Source organism: Triplophysa rosa, linkage group LG1 (genome assembly GCF_024868665.1).
Source record: "Triplophysa rosa linkage group LG1, Trosa_1v2, whole genome shotgun sequence".
Taxonomy (NCBI): domain Eukaryota; kingdom Metazoa; phylum Chordata; class Actinopteri; order Cypriniformes; family Nemacheilidae; genus Triplophysa; species Triplophysa rosa.
The window spans coordinates 14,132,009-14,145,944 of record NC_079890.1 but is presented as its reverse complement, the minus strand read 5'-3'; the positions used below and the strand labels follow the sequence as shown (position 1 = coordinate 14,145,944).

At 40.1% G+C, this 13,936-nt stretch overlaps 1 long non-coding RNA gene across 3 annotated transcripts; it reads left to right on the top strand.

The window, feature by feature from the left end:
• The first annotated feature begins 1,419 nt into the window (after positions 1 to 1,419).
• LOC130558518 (uncharacterized) lies at positions 1,420 to 3,738 on the top strand. Of its 3 annotated transcripts, XR_008963434.1 has the most exons (4): positions 1,420 to 1,699; positions 2,388 to 2,438; positions 2,531 to 2,975; positions 3,107 to 3,738. It is a non-coding gene; the product is annotated as an uncharacterized LOC130558518 (long non-coding RNA). The 3 variants fall into 3 exon arrangements; XR_008963433.1 differs by having other exon boundaries at positions 2,388 to 2,975; XR_008963436.1 differs by lacking the exon at positions 1,420 to 1,699 and having other exon boundaries at positions 1,710 to 2,575; positions 2,679 to 2,975.
• The last annotated feature ends 10,198 nt before the right edge of the window (positions 3,739 to 13,936 follow it).

Genomic DNA, 13,936 nt, shown 5'->3' with positions numbered 1-13,936 from the left:
ATCCCGGGTTTCGGCACCAGTGTAACAAGAGTTCGTGGGAACAGGAAGGAAGAGGCTGGAATCGGGGTAGAGCTGACGACTTAAACGTTTTATTTCTCTTTCGTAACACCAGCGCTGTATGCGCATACACCAACACTGTTAACTTTAAACAATAAGAAGTCTCTTCGGGTTCTCGAACCTTTCTCCTAGAGTCCGTCGCTCTCTCGTCCAGACTCCGCACACATCAGTTGTCAGCTCCGGTCTCACTCCCCGTTGTCTCTGCCTCGCTGGCTTTTAAGCCTCCCCACCCAGTTACTGGAATGAGGCACAGGTGTTCGTTATTTGTGTGAGCACCACTCACTCACCGTTAGTCTCCCCACTCTCTCTCCCGCTGCAGGCTTCGCTAAACCACACACCCCTTGCCACATACACATATTGCTTTATATGTATACAATAATTGAATGTTTGGTGAGATAAACAAATAATGTAAATAAATAAAATAAATGGTCGGAGAAATGAAAAAATATTTAACAAAATGCTAAACTCATATAACCGTTTCCCATTAATCGTTTATTTATTTTTCCTTGGCGCAACAGGCTAATAAGAGGGTGTTGATCATGCATCAATAGGGGGGTCTTGCGCGTTTGACTGTGCATGAGTATTAACTTAGGTTCAATGAATGCATATGCTTTTTTTTAGAGTAAATGCATGTTTACACGAATTAGGTCAGTTAACAGCTACGCGTGACATGGCTTTAGATCCTGTTGTAGTCAGAAAAGAACAGTAGCTAGAACAGGTTGCTCCACTCATAAGACATGCAAATGTCATTGTGTGTGTCTGGGCATCCGTATGTCGTCTGTCTGTATATGTTGTAGGGTTGTCAGTTTATATCGTCCTGTTGTGTATTGAGAACAGTTTTATGCTTTAGATTCCATGCTTCTTAGCAACATTTAGCCTGAAGTTAATGCATGCTGGCAAGACCCGCCCACCGATGCATGTGTATCTATATGGAGGACGAAACCTGCAAAAACTATAAATAAATAAATGCGGAAATAAATACATAATTAATAACAAATTATTAAATGTTTGAGAAGCTAAACCCAAAGTAACGATTCTCCCTTAATCTTTCATTTATTTCTTTATGTAGTTCCGTATTCATTTTTTCCTCAACACAACATGTTAATGAGAGGATTTTTTCATTTCTCCGACCATTTATTTGATTTATTTACATTATTTGTTTATCTCACCAAACATTCAATCATTTGTATACATATTTCAATAGCAACCTGTGTATACAGATATTTATGTATTTATTTCCGAATTTATTTATTTATAGTTTTTGCAGGTTTCGTCCTCCATAGTTTACAACTGCTTTAAAATTAAATCAATCTGAAAGTAATCGGTCTGTGCATTGTTTGAAGTGTTCCTGACATTTTAAAAAGGTTTTAAAATTTGTCATAATCTTCAAGCAGCGGTAAAAAAAATATAGACGTAACTACGTCTTTTGACGTAAAAACCAGCCAATTGCAGGGCTACTGATCACTGGTTCTTCTATCGCTATATGCGAGAGGCTACTCGCTGCAGAGCAAATGGGTGGAGCTTATTCGTAGCTCCTCCTCGCTAGACGTCCAACGAGGAGGAGCACGTGTCCAGCGAGGAGGAGCTACATCGCAGCACATGCGTGAAAAGAAAGATGGCAGACAGTCACAGCCAATTTGAGGTAATGGCAGAATGCAAACACTGAACTTTCAAACATAAAATGAATGTGAATGTCCCTGAATGTGTAAGCGTGCATAAGTTGACCCTAGCGTCAAACACCCAAATACATGTAGGCCTAGGCTAATTTGTGGTTCAGCGAAGCATTTTTAATTTTTGTTTCCGCTACTGTTAACAGTATATATTATAACCGATTCATTTCATATTATTTGCATTAACACGTGGACACCACTTATTTTAGCAATGCTTGTTTTAACGTAAGGGGTAATTCAGGTCTAAGTGTGCATACAATTATTTTAATGCATGACATGGACATGAAGAACCACCCGAAGCACAGATGTGCACGTATTACCCAGCTTATATCATGGTCTTGCCACAATTAATAAGGTTAAAACTGTCATTGATTTTGGAAAGACACTGTGAGTATCTATGCAAACTTACTGGAACTACATGTGCAGTAAAAGGTTTTAATGCACACCACCTTCCAGCCAATAAGAATCCAGTATTGAGACTGACCATGGTATAATACAGTATGATCAATTTTTTGTTGTGACCGCCCCAGATTTATTGTCGTATAATAATTGAATTTATGTATTTTTATAGAAACAGCAGAGAAATGTCATATACATTCATAGTACACTATATAGCCCACTGTATGTACAATATGATCTTATTCCACTCTTAAATAACAGGGTGCACCACTTCAGCTTCAAGGGAATGACTGTGGAATATTCATGTTAATGGTAAGTGTTCATAATTGCTATACCATTGTTTCTGATCTTATATTAACAAATGCAGTGTTTAGCACACACACAGTTTTGATTTTGTATTTTAGTACGCCATGTATGTGACTCTTGGAAAGCCCTTCGATTTTTCGGCAGTGAGTTTTTATCAATTTTTTGGTTATTTGTTCACCAAAATGGACTGAAAAGACAATTTAGTATGAGTGACAATTATTAAAAGACAATTATTAATGACAATAGTTTGACATGCCTGGAAGAGGAGGTGGTGATGCCATCAGTTACTACAGGCATTTCCTCTGGCAAGGTATGATATTGCTAACTATACTTTGAATGAAGATATTCATTGTGTGCATTTCTCAGTATACAGGTCATTTGTTATAAATAATGCACAGTGGAATAGAGTGTACTGTTTTGTCACTTTTTCTATAAAGCCAACAGTCAGTCACCAAACCAATGATCCAACTGGATCTAAACGTTATGGAGGTCACCCCGTCTGTGCCAGACGTCATGGAGATCACCCCAGCTACGAGAATCCATGTATGTACAGGGAATGTTTATGTTTTGTTTGACTTGTTTATGCAATTACCTTTCCTGTTTCATAAGTGTTTGAGCAACACTTGACATTATTATTCATTATCGTTATTTATTTGGTTATAATCTTTTTGCAGAAAGGACTCGGCTGTGATGAAACAGATTCTGCTCACTGTGACTGGGTGGAGGAGTTCCGAACCCACTTTGCTGGGAAAGTTCACCTACCACAGGTCACAAAAATGAAAGAGGATGATCATTGACCAATAACTGTCTGTCTGTCTGAAAAAAAAAAATCTTGTTGTTCATTCTCTCCTTTGCTTACTCCAGCTTTAATCCTAGTAGCATGGCCTTGTAAACTAACGGTACTGTTTAGCGTGTTGACAAAATGTTTATACTGTATGCTCTCCTACTTGTAAGTCGCTTTGGATAAAAGCGTCTGCCAAATGAATAAATGCAAATGTAAATTATTCCTTGTTGGCTATAACAATGCAGGACCTATTTATTGACACCATTTTCTATGATGGTGGCATGGGTCAGGATAAAATCCAGGCTCCCTTCCTTTTCACCTTTGAGAGAATGCAGGACATGGAGTTTTTCATGCAGGAAGTATATGATAAAATAAATATTTGTGTGTCTTGCCTGCACAATGCTGACCTTTAAAAAGCTAACTGGTGGTGTAGATCTGGGTTAATTCTGTAAATGGTTTTGTATTGTCATGGAGTTTTAGGTGTTGTAAAATGTCTTGTTTTTGACCAATTAAAGTTTCGTGGGGAAAAAAAGTCACTTTATCCATGTGATTGTCTTAATCAAAAGGTAATGAGTCCATCCAAGATTATATTCCTTATACATTATATTCACAACTATACTGCTGTACATGTATTCATTTTTATTTGGCAGCGGATTTGCACTAAGTGAAAATAGTGACAGATGATATTTTCACTAAGTTTAAATAGCTGTAGGTTCTGTTTATACTAAGTGAATATGGAAGCATTTCTTAGCGATATGCTATTTACACTAACCAAAAATAGCTGTATTTTCTTTTGATTAACTGTAAATAGGAGTTAGATGCTATATTGATACATATAAATAGTGGCAGATACTATTTGCACCTCAGTATTGTTGTGCATTAAACATTATGAAATAATAACCGTGTAAATCATTATATTTATCCAAATAATTAAAAGGATGGTAACTTACTGAGATAATAAACCCCAATACCCAACGTACCCTTAACATAAACTTTTTGAATAAAAGGTCATTTTAAGTTTAAATTGATTTTATTGAAAACAAATGCCTCCCTGATCTGATATGTAATGGAATTAGGTAAAAGAGAATTAGGCTAAAGGTGAATAAGAACCCCCTATCTCCAGCGTCAATCCTCTACACACCATACCTTACGCACTGTGGCCGCTGTTTGAAATTACGTCGACAACAAGGTTACCTATTTGTACTCAAATTGACACTCCGTTTTAATTTTTTGAAGTGGAGCTCCTAAGTCTACATTTAAAAGGAATAAACAAGATGAGACAAGCTAATAGGTGATCATTTTATTTATTTTTTATCACACCTGTAAGGGCAAAGCAAAAACCATATCAGCGTTTTTTTACATTAATGAATTATATATGTTATATATTATATGATTCACAAATAGAGTTAATATGGTAGGGGGACGAAAGCAGGGGTGCAGATAGTGTAAGTCATACTGTTTCTCATAGAAACAATGTCATGAAAACATGACAAAAGTTAAAGAGAGGAAATTAAAGTACGACCCATAGAGGTGAACCTTACGTAGCTCCTCCTCGCTGGATCTGTAGCTCCTCCTCGTTGGACGTCTAACGTCCGCCCATTTGCTCTGCAGCGAGCACCACTTGATATATGCTGCCTTTCCAAAAAGTGCGTGAGCGTGCAATGATCCCAGACAATTTAATCCAGATATACTAATCATCAACAACAGGTGTGTTCGAAGAACCGAATTTTCATTAGGTCATATTGGATGTTTCATTTGATCTATGTAGTAAGCGATGTACGAAGAACGGGCCCCATGACTATGCCTTAGTTGAATTTAGATATTAATGTCACTTTTATAAAAATGCCATAGAAGAAAACATTACTGGTGTGCATCTAGAAACAAAACAATGGCACAGATATATTTTAAGACATTTCTGGGCAAGTTATATTAAATTAAGACAGGTCACACATTCATTTTAGTCTGGGACTAGCTTTAAAACAGTGGTTCAACTCTGGCCCGCGAGATCCATTTTCCTGCCAAGTTTAGCACCAACTCTGATAAAACACCTTAAGAGGCTAATCAGTTACTTCAGGAACAGACGCGTTCAATTTAAGCTGTGTCCCAATTCGGGGGCTACAACCTTCTGAGGTCGCGGAATTAAAAACGAGGACTTGTCTTTCAAAGCACGCAGCCTGAAAAGTCCAAGAACCGAACTGAAATGAGATGATCTAGCCTCGCGGAGGATTTCCTAATTGCGTCACCTGCTGCTCATGTTGCGTGGCGACAGCAGGAGGCCACAGCAGTGACGTTTCTGACTTTTTTAAACAAATACGGAGCCAGAAAAATATATATATTTTATTTTAGAGAATATGACACGTTTATGTAGATTAAAACAGCTAATGTTGGGCTGCGCAGATTGTTTGGCATATCGCATTAAGGTACCGCGAGATCTGCACTTGAATCGATATCGCGGTACTTTAATGTCCTACGCTGATAGATTTGCGCAGCGCCGCATTAAGTTGAACGCATCTATTCCTAAGGACGCTGATTAGCTTGTTCAGGTGTTTTATATCAGAGGGACTAAACTCTGCAGGAAAATGGATCTCGCTGGCCAGAGTTGAGAACCACTGCCTTAAAGGGATAGTTCACCCAAAAATGAAAATTCTGTCATTATTTACTCACCCTCGTGTAATGTCATACCTATATAAATTACTTTGGTCTGATGAACACAGAGAAAGATATTTGGAAGTTCCGGGACATCATTGACTACCATAGGAACAATTAAATGGTAGTCAAAGGTGCTCCAGAACTGTTTGTTTTCCTAAATTCTTCGTAATATCTAATTTTGTGTTCAACAGAACAAAAAAATACAATATTCTTATTACTACTATGGTAGTGTATGATGTCCCAGACCTGAAAATTGCTAACATTCTTCCAAATATCTTTCTCTGTGTTCATCTGAACAAAGAAATGTATACAGGTTTGGAACAATCTGAGGATGAGTTAATGATGACAGAATTTTCATTTTTGTGTGAACTGAACCTTTAAGCCTTGTCTGTGAAACCGGGCCATGGTCTCATAAATTAATTTTGAGACTTTAGCCTGAGGGCATTAGTGGGCAGTCTTTGCACAAGGCAACATTCCCAGCTGTCCAACCTGATGACAGGCCTGAATGTTCATTGTACACCCAGGTGGCAACGGACTGTTTCAACAAGACATAACAGGTCTACAATGGCCCAACATTTATCGCCTAACTGGCCCTCTCATTTACTGGATCTGAGCCTCAGAGAAAGGGTTTTTAGTAGTTCATCTCTGTCAGCTCAAATAGCTAAGCATGTATTGTTTTGATGTGTTTATGTTTGCTACAAAAGAAATTAGATTTATTCATGTTGAGGGATCAGGCTCTCTAGTCTAGCTACTGGTTGCAGACGGAAACCAGTGTGGGCCTTAGATCCCCTGAGGTTCATTATTCAGAATCAGCTGGTGGAGCAAGAGCTCAGAGCTGAATGGGGCGCTTGTTTGACTTCACTTTGAATATTGTATGAAACAGATGGGGGTTGGATAGCTTTCACATACAGTGGCAAGGTTTTAAGAACCTTAGAGTAATCATTTATTAGGCTTTTTGGGTACAATATAGGCCCAATGTATTTACTTAATAGACGTATTAAATCTAACACGCATTCCATGCAAAAGTAAACAATTTAAAATGGATCATCATGTTAAAGGGGAATTTAGAAAAAAAGATTATCATCTGATACAACTTTCATTTTTAATATTGTTGCAGCTATACCACAAAAATGTAACATGGTATCAAGAGGTTGCAGAAAAGAAAACAGGCTAAAGTTACACTTCCATGCAGACTCGGGAGAGCGCGCTGCGCGGGCACGCTGGAAGCATTGAAAGACGGGATACAGTAATGGATGGGGGTTGGGACGCATGGATTGTCTTTGCACGCAGACGTGATGAACTCAACTTCTTAAACGAGGAGTAATTGTAGTATATAGGATACTCGGCTCACCCAGCATGACAGGCTGTTTGTCGAAACAAAACTTTGTTGCGTTTGACGGATAGGATTTGATTTATAACGGTAGACTGTTGCAGGCTTAATTTACGTTAGAGGGAATTTCTGGAGTGCCTCGCGCGCTAACATTTCATTGCATTTCGAGTGAAGGGATATACCCCTTGACCTGAAGCCTCTACGGCACATTCTGGGTGAGTAGCACAGGCATAACATTTTAAGAAGAAGTAAATAAACAAGCTTTAATTGATGTGTAGTTATTTACAACTGTGCGTTAATTTTTTTATAGAGGAAAACAGTCAGACTATCATAGTGTCACAGTTTTAGTCTGTTTGGTTTTGTATTCGGTCACAGTTTTAGTCTGTTTTGGTTTTGTATTCTGTCACAGTTTTCGTCTGTTTGATTTTGTATTCTGTGTTCCTTTGCCTGAGTTCGTCATTAGTTAATTAGTCCCGCGCCTGTTTCTGCTCTTCCTTATATTCCCCGTGCATTTAAACCCTGTGTTATCCTCAGTTCTTTGTCGGTTATTGTATTGTGTTACGTGTGTTCATGTGTTTTCTTCTGTGGATTCAATAAATGAGACCCTTTTGGATTATACTCTGTTGTCGTGCGCATTATATATAGCCATCACGTTACACATAGAATATACTCTGTGTTAAAAAATTGAGACCACTGTTTTTATGGTATTTTGGCCTTTAATTCGTATCAGGTCAACATGGTCTAAAGCGCGTTTCTGTGCCATAGTTATCTCAAGTAATTAAATAGATTATTGCAGCCTGTATGGAGTCGATTAGTGAAGGTAAGCTTGTTAAGCAGCTGACAGGTTTTTAGGGACAGTGATTTGGCGTCTTGGAAGAAGCCCGTCTGACTAAAGTAAACCGTAATAAAGGACTTTTTTGGGGTTTCATTTTTTTCACAGGATGCAGACAAACAAAGTGTCCACTGTTGTCCTGCTCTCAGGTTTCAATTAGAGAATTTTCCTCATAACAGTTTAATAAAGTTGACATAAGAGTGTCTGTCGGACAGCTTGACAAACCTCTGACTGACAACCATTTCATATATGGTTTTAAATGGTAAGTGTAAGCATCTGTATACCACATAACTCTAATACTTATAGCAACTGTGTCATAAACACAATGGGCCTCATTCATGAAACTAAAGTAAATTCCGAGTAATTTGCCCGTAAACTGACCTTCCCGAAAACTTTTCTGCGGATTCACAAATACTTCGTAAACGCAGGGCTCTCAAGTTTTGAACTGAGTTCAGAGTGAGATTTTGGCGGCGGGGGGTTTGGGTGGGGACGGGGGTCTGATCTGAAAAGTGTGACATAAATTTGTACAAATAAAAAAATATTTATTTAATTCATCATTTCTTAGTGCAGGTTTGTGTGTGTGTGTGTGTGTGTGTGTGTGTGTGTGTGTGTGAGAGAGAGAGAGAGAGAGAGCGACAATGGTTAGTGTTGTTTATTGTAGGTGTTGGTAGCATGTTTTGAGGCCTTCAGCACAGGGGTTGGTGGCTCCCACTTGAAACACTGTGGTTCCAGGCCAGCCATTTTCACTGTCATGATGGATGACAGAGTTCCATCCAGTGCCAACTGCCAAGCTGTTCCTGGTTTTGGTTTTATTTAGTCCAACCATGGAGAAAACCCTCTCAGCGTCTGCATTTGAATGAGGGTGCACTAACACTAATGCAGCTATTTTAGAAAGCCTCCCAAACTGGCTGCCAACATGCCTGCTTATGTCCCTCACGCCTTGATGGGCACAGGAGTTCTCTTGTCTACAGACTGAGCACCAGTAGAAGGAGCTGCTGGTTCCCATTGTGATGTATGGCCATCGGGTTGACCACTCCTTCTTAAAGAAACACCTATAGGTGGCTGCTCTACTTAATCCTCTCTTTTTCCCTGTTTCCAGTGGGTTCTCCACTGTCTCCTCTATGGTGTCCTCCACAGTCTCTTCCATGGACTCATCCTCTACTGACACCCTAGCTGTCTCCTCCACTGCCTCATCTAGTGTCTTCTCCACAGTCTCCTTCTCTGACCTGGCCACCCTTTTAGGGAGCTGATCCTTTAGAGCGAAGCATGAAAGAATGCTCATTTGCCTCTTCCCTGACATCTTTGAAATAGACTAATGTAATATTTAATACTATACATTGTCTGGATAAAATATAATGAAATAGCCTAGGCCAAAGGTTTTCACAATGTGAAATGTGTATAGTAGTTTTTTCTTTCCTTTTTCTTTCCTTCTGAATCAGAACTAATACTAAACAAGTGTCAGAATAGCTGCTGAAATGAGCAGGGATGAACACATGGTGTAGTTGCAGCTAGCAAAGGGATTCACTGTTAAATATGACTGTATACTGTTTAAGATATATATTTTCAATTACTGAAAAGTTTTTATGTTAATTAAAATGTCACTATGACAATGTGGACATGTGAAGCTTGACAGCATTTAACTACAAACACATTATGTTGAAAACTAGGAAAAATGAGTGCAGATTCTTACTGTGTGTGCTGCAGATGTTTTAATCTCTCCACTGAGGAAAGGCAGAATGGGGGAGGGGATGTCACTGAGGACATCAGACAATTTCTTAAAGGGGCGTTTACCCCAAAATGACAGGGTAGACAGAAATTACAGGGACGCATGCAAAAAGCTTAATATTATTATGAAAATAGAATATAAATTATCCAAATTATTTGTTTTATTATATACATTGTTGAGGACAATAAGAACATTCAAAAAATATTTTAATTTTGGGCAATGTTTCCACTTTTTTTACACTCACTGAAGTTAGCTTAGCAGTGTGAGGGACATGCCAAAATCACATACATCCAGTGGTGTAAAGAGTACCTGAAAACCATACTTAAGTAAAAGTACAGATACCTTGCAGCGAAAACTACTCCATTACAAGTTACAAGTCACCAATTCAAAAATGACTTCAGTAAAAGTCTTAGAGTATCTGAATTTAACAGTACTTGAGTATTTTACTCGTACTGAATGTAGGCTCAAAGCAGCACTAGTCCTTGAACACTTAAGAGACATGTCAGTGAAAAACAAGAAACAGTCGATTCATGAGGAGAGCAATCACGTTTATTTTTTTTAATCAAAATAAGACTGAACACCTAAAAATTGCAACAAATCATGGTCGACACCATAACCTACATCTGTTACAAACACCCAAGTCTCATTTAAGCTCAAGTGCTCATAATAAACCAAACTCTTTCAAAAGGTTTCTTCAATATAACGGATAAATAAAATAATGTTAAGTCAAATTAAAAAGTCAAAGCCTTTTCGAACTGGACATGCTGGTTTTGGCCTCATCATCAGCTGCTGTCATGTCCTCATTTCACATATAAACCGCAATTGACATATAAAAATCAATTGACATTGATAACCCTATCCAAACCCTAATTGATACTGCACTCGTATTCACATAAAGAAGCCATGTTGACAAGTTTTAGTAAGTAAGAGCAAAACCCACAAGATATAGTACCTTCAATGCCCTGTAAATGGCAATATTAATTCTTCTGTATCAAAAATAAACTGCCGCAAAAGAATGATAGGTACCAGGCGAAATATAATGTACAATTGCATTATTCATTACAAATGTAGTGGAGTAAAGAGTACATATACTTGTTCAAAAATGTAGTCAAGTAGAGAGTAAAAGTTGCTAATATCTTTAATACCGAGTTAGACATGTGCCCGGTTAACCGAAAATATATATCACGTGATTTATGCACAATTTGTGAGTGAAGTATGGTAAAATGCTGCTGCATCCGAAAGCCAGAGGGCGCTCTCGTGCAGAAACTCCAAATACGCACTGCAGAAGAAGACCATAACACAAGTAGTTCTAGGAAATGCGTAAGGACATGTTTTTATCACTGATCCTCAAGTCTCCTCAGGTATTTTCATGATAATAAAGTATATTTATAATGATCATGTTTGACAGGTGCTGCTTTTTTAAATGCACGTTATAAGCGACTCAAACTCGCACTGCTTTTAGATCGAGCAGCATTTCCTACTGATCCCAGAGCTGTACTTCACGGACAAGCGACGCATCAATAAAATAATCGATATTTTGCATTATCGCAGCCAACTCGGTTTCAGCAGGATTTAGTGGTAACCGCGGTTAACCGGGCACATGCCTATACGGAGTACAACTACAAAGTAGCCAAAAAGATACTTAAGTACAGTAACTAAGTACATTTACTCCAATACTTTACACCATTGCATACATCGAATCAAAGAAAATGGTATAAAATGATAAAACACATTTTAAGAATCTTCTTATTGCAGTTGTATGTGTGTAAATATTAGGACATTTATAATAAAACCTCAAAATGTCATTATTTTACATTGTTCACGATGGCTCAGTGTTTCTGATGAGGACACCAAAAGGCTCTTATATAGTGATAATGATCCATCTGAATTAATGTCGTGTTGAGCGAGCCTGTGAATCACAGAATGTGTCGTTGGAATCAGAATGTAAACGTTGTTGTTGCGGGAATATCTAAATCTTACCCAGATACAGCAATGCTATTTTCTGATTGGATGTCTGGTAGCTATTTTTTTATTTGATTAGCTGGTGCGTGGCAGGGCCTTCTGAACTCTATGGGGAACTCGCTTGATTCTTCTAATAGCGGCGCAACTTGGTGGCCGTTATCCTGGAAATTTCTCTGCGTGAGAAATACAAGGTGTGGCGTGTGAGCGTGTGAACGGGTTGAAATGCGTGTGTCTCACGCTCAATACGCCCTTTTCACATGACGTCACGCATCTTCAGTTCTGCCGCGAAGCAGTGTATTATTACTTCCGCTAGCACTCCAGTTCATAAGGTGGCGGTAATGCACCTATAAGCTGATTTGCCAACCGCCAGTAAAACTCAAGAAGAAGTTACTTCCGCTAGCGCCTCAGAATGGAGTTTACCAAGTGGCTTGCACATCTGCCACAAATACGTCTAGATGATGTACAACGTCTTACAGACAAATTTTCGCTAAAGACAAGATCAAAGCTAGAGAAAGGATACAAATTCTTCGTTGAACAGTACCTGTTTGATTATGAAGGTAAGTGTTTTGTTTTCTTTTTGTGTTAGCGAAGGTGCTAGGATAAGTACTTGAATACGTGTTCTGTCAGTTTTTTTTCTCACTGTTGTTAAATTCCAGCGCGACGGCAAAACGGAAGTTCTTCTTCTTTTTCTTTTTCTTCTTCTTCTTCTTCTTCTTCTTCTTCTTGTTTGTTGCAAGACGGATGTTATGATACACTGCTTTGCAAAAAGGCGGAAGTTAAGTGACGTCATTGTGAAAAGGGCGTATGCGTGAGACTTGAGCCCTGTAAACGTCAGTGTTAGGCCTGTTCCTAGTTTTTCTTTTTTAATGTATTTTGGTTAGATTCCCTTTAACACACCTCGTCTGGTTCCTGGTTTCAGCTACTCACATCAGCGCCAGTAATTTCCCACACCTGTTTTCTATTACTGCCTCTCTATATATACCGTTGCCTCCTCTCACTCAGCGTGGCGATGTATTGTTTTTTTTTTTTCTCGGAAGGATTACCAGTGTTCTCATTTCAGTCGTTCGGCTGTCAGAGCAGAGTCTGATGTTTCCCCACAGTAAGGCGGTGCTTAGAGAGCCGGTTTGGATCTCTCTCTCAAACGGCGGTTCCTTCTTTCTACGCCAGTGGACTTTGACACGATGTGCACGGCTGGAAGGACTATTTCCTTCAGGATTATTTTTGCTGTTTCATTCTGGATTATTTTTTGTTTTCTTGGACATTGAAAAAAACTTTGCCTTTCGTCACTCCTGCATCTGAGTCCTTACTATCCAGTCTAACAGAACATCGCCACCAACAATGGACTCAGCAGGAGATCAGTACCTCTGTCACGCCGTCACCAGTCAGGGTATACTATTGGGTCGCCAGCAACAGGAGATGGCGGAAATTCGACAAGGCATCGCCGCCATGTCCCAGCAACTCGCCGCCCTCGCCCAACACCTCGACCAGAACCGCGCCGACCAGGCAGCTGCCTCGGCCAGCGCAGCGCAGGCCGAGATGGATGCACCCGCATCGCGCCGACCAGAGCCTCGCCTCACGCCGCCTACCCTCTACGCCGGTGAGCCTACCTCTTGCCGCTCGTTTCTCTCCCAGTGTTCCTTAACCTTCTCCTTACAGCCGTCCTGTTTCGCCACCGAGCAGTCTAAAGTGGCCTTCGTGGTGATGCACCTAACTGGCGCCGCCAGGGAGTGGGGAACGGCCGTTTGGGATAACAAGCATGGGTGCTGTAATACGTTCGAGGCTTTTTCCCAGGAGCTCAAAAAGGTGTTCGATCGGGCGGCATTAGGGAATGAGGCGGCTCGGTCACTGTCGCTGCTACGGCAGGGTCGGAGGGCAGTCTCGGAGTACGCCATCGAGTTCCGCACCCTGGCATCATCTTGCGGATGGAACGAAAAGGCACTCTGGGATCGGTTCCTCCATGGACTCGCAGATGAGATCCAAGACGAAATATACTCGCTGGAGCTCCCCCACCACGCTCGACGGACTGATGGAGCTCGCTATCCGGGTAGATTTTCACCTGGGACTCCGAACTCAACGGCGCCGGGGAAGAACTTGGAACCAGGAACCAGAGAGCATTCCCGTGCACAGAGGTCACCCACCTTCTCGGCCGCCGTCCGAGGAGGAACCGATGCAGGTCAGCCAAGCCCGCCTCTCCAAGCAGGAACGACGTCGCCGCCTTACC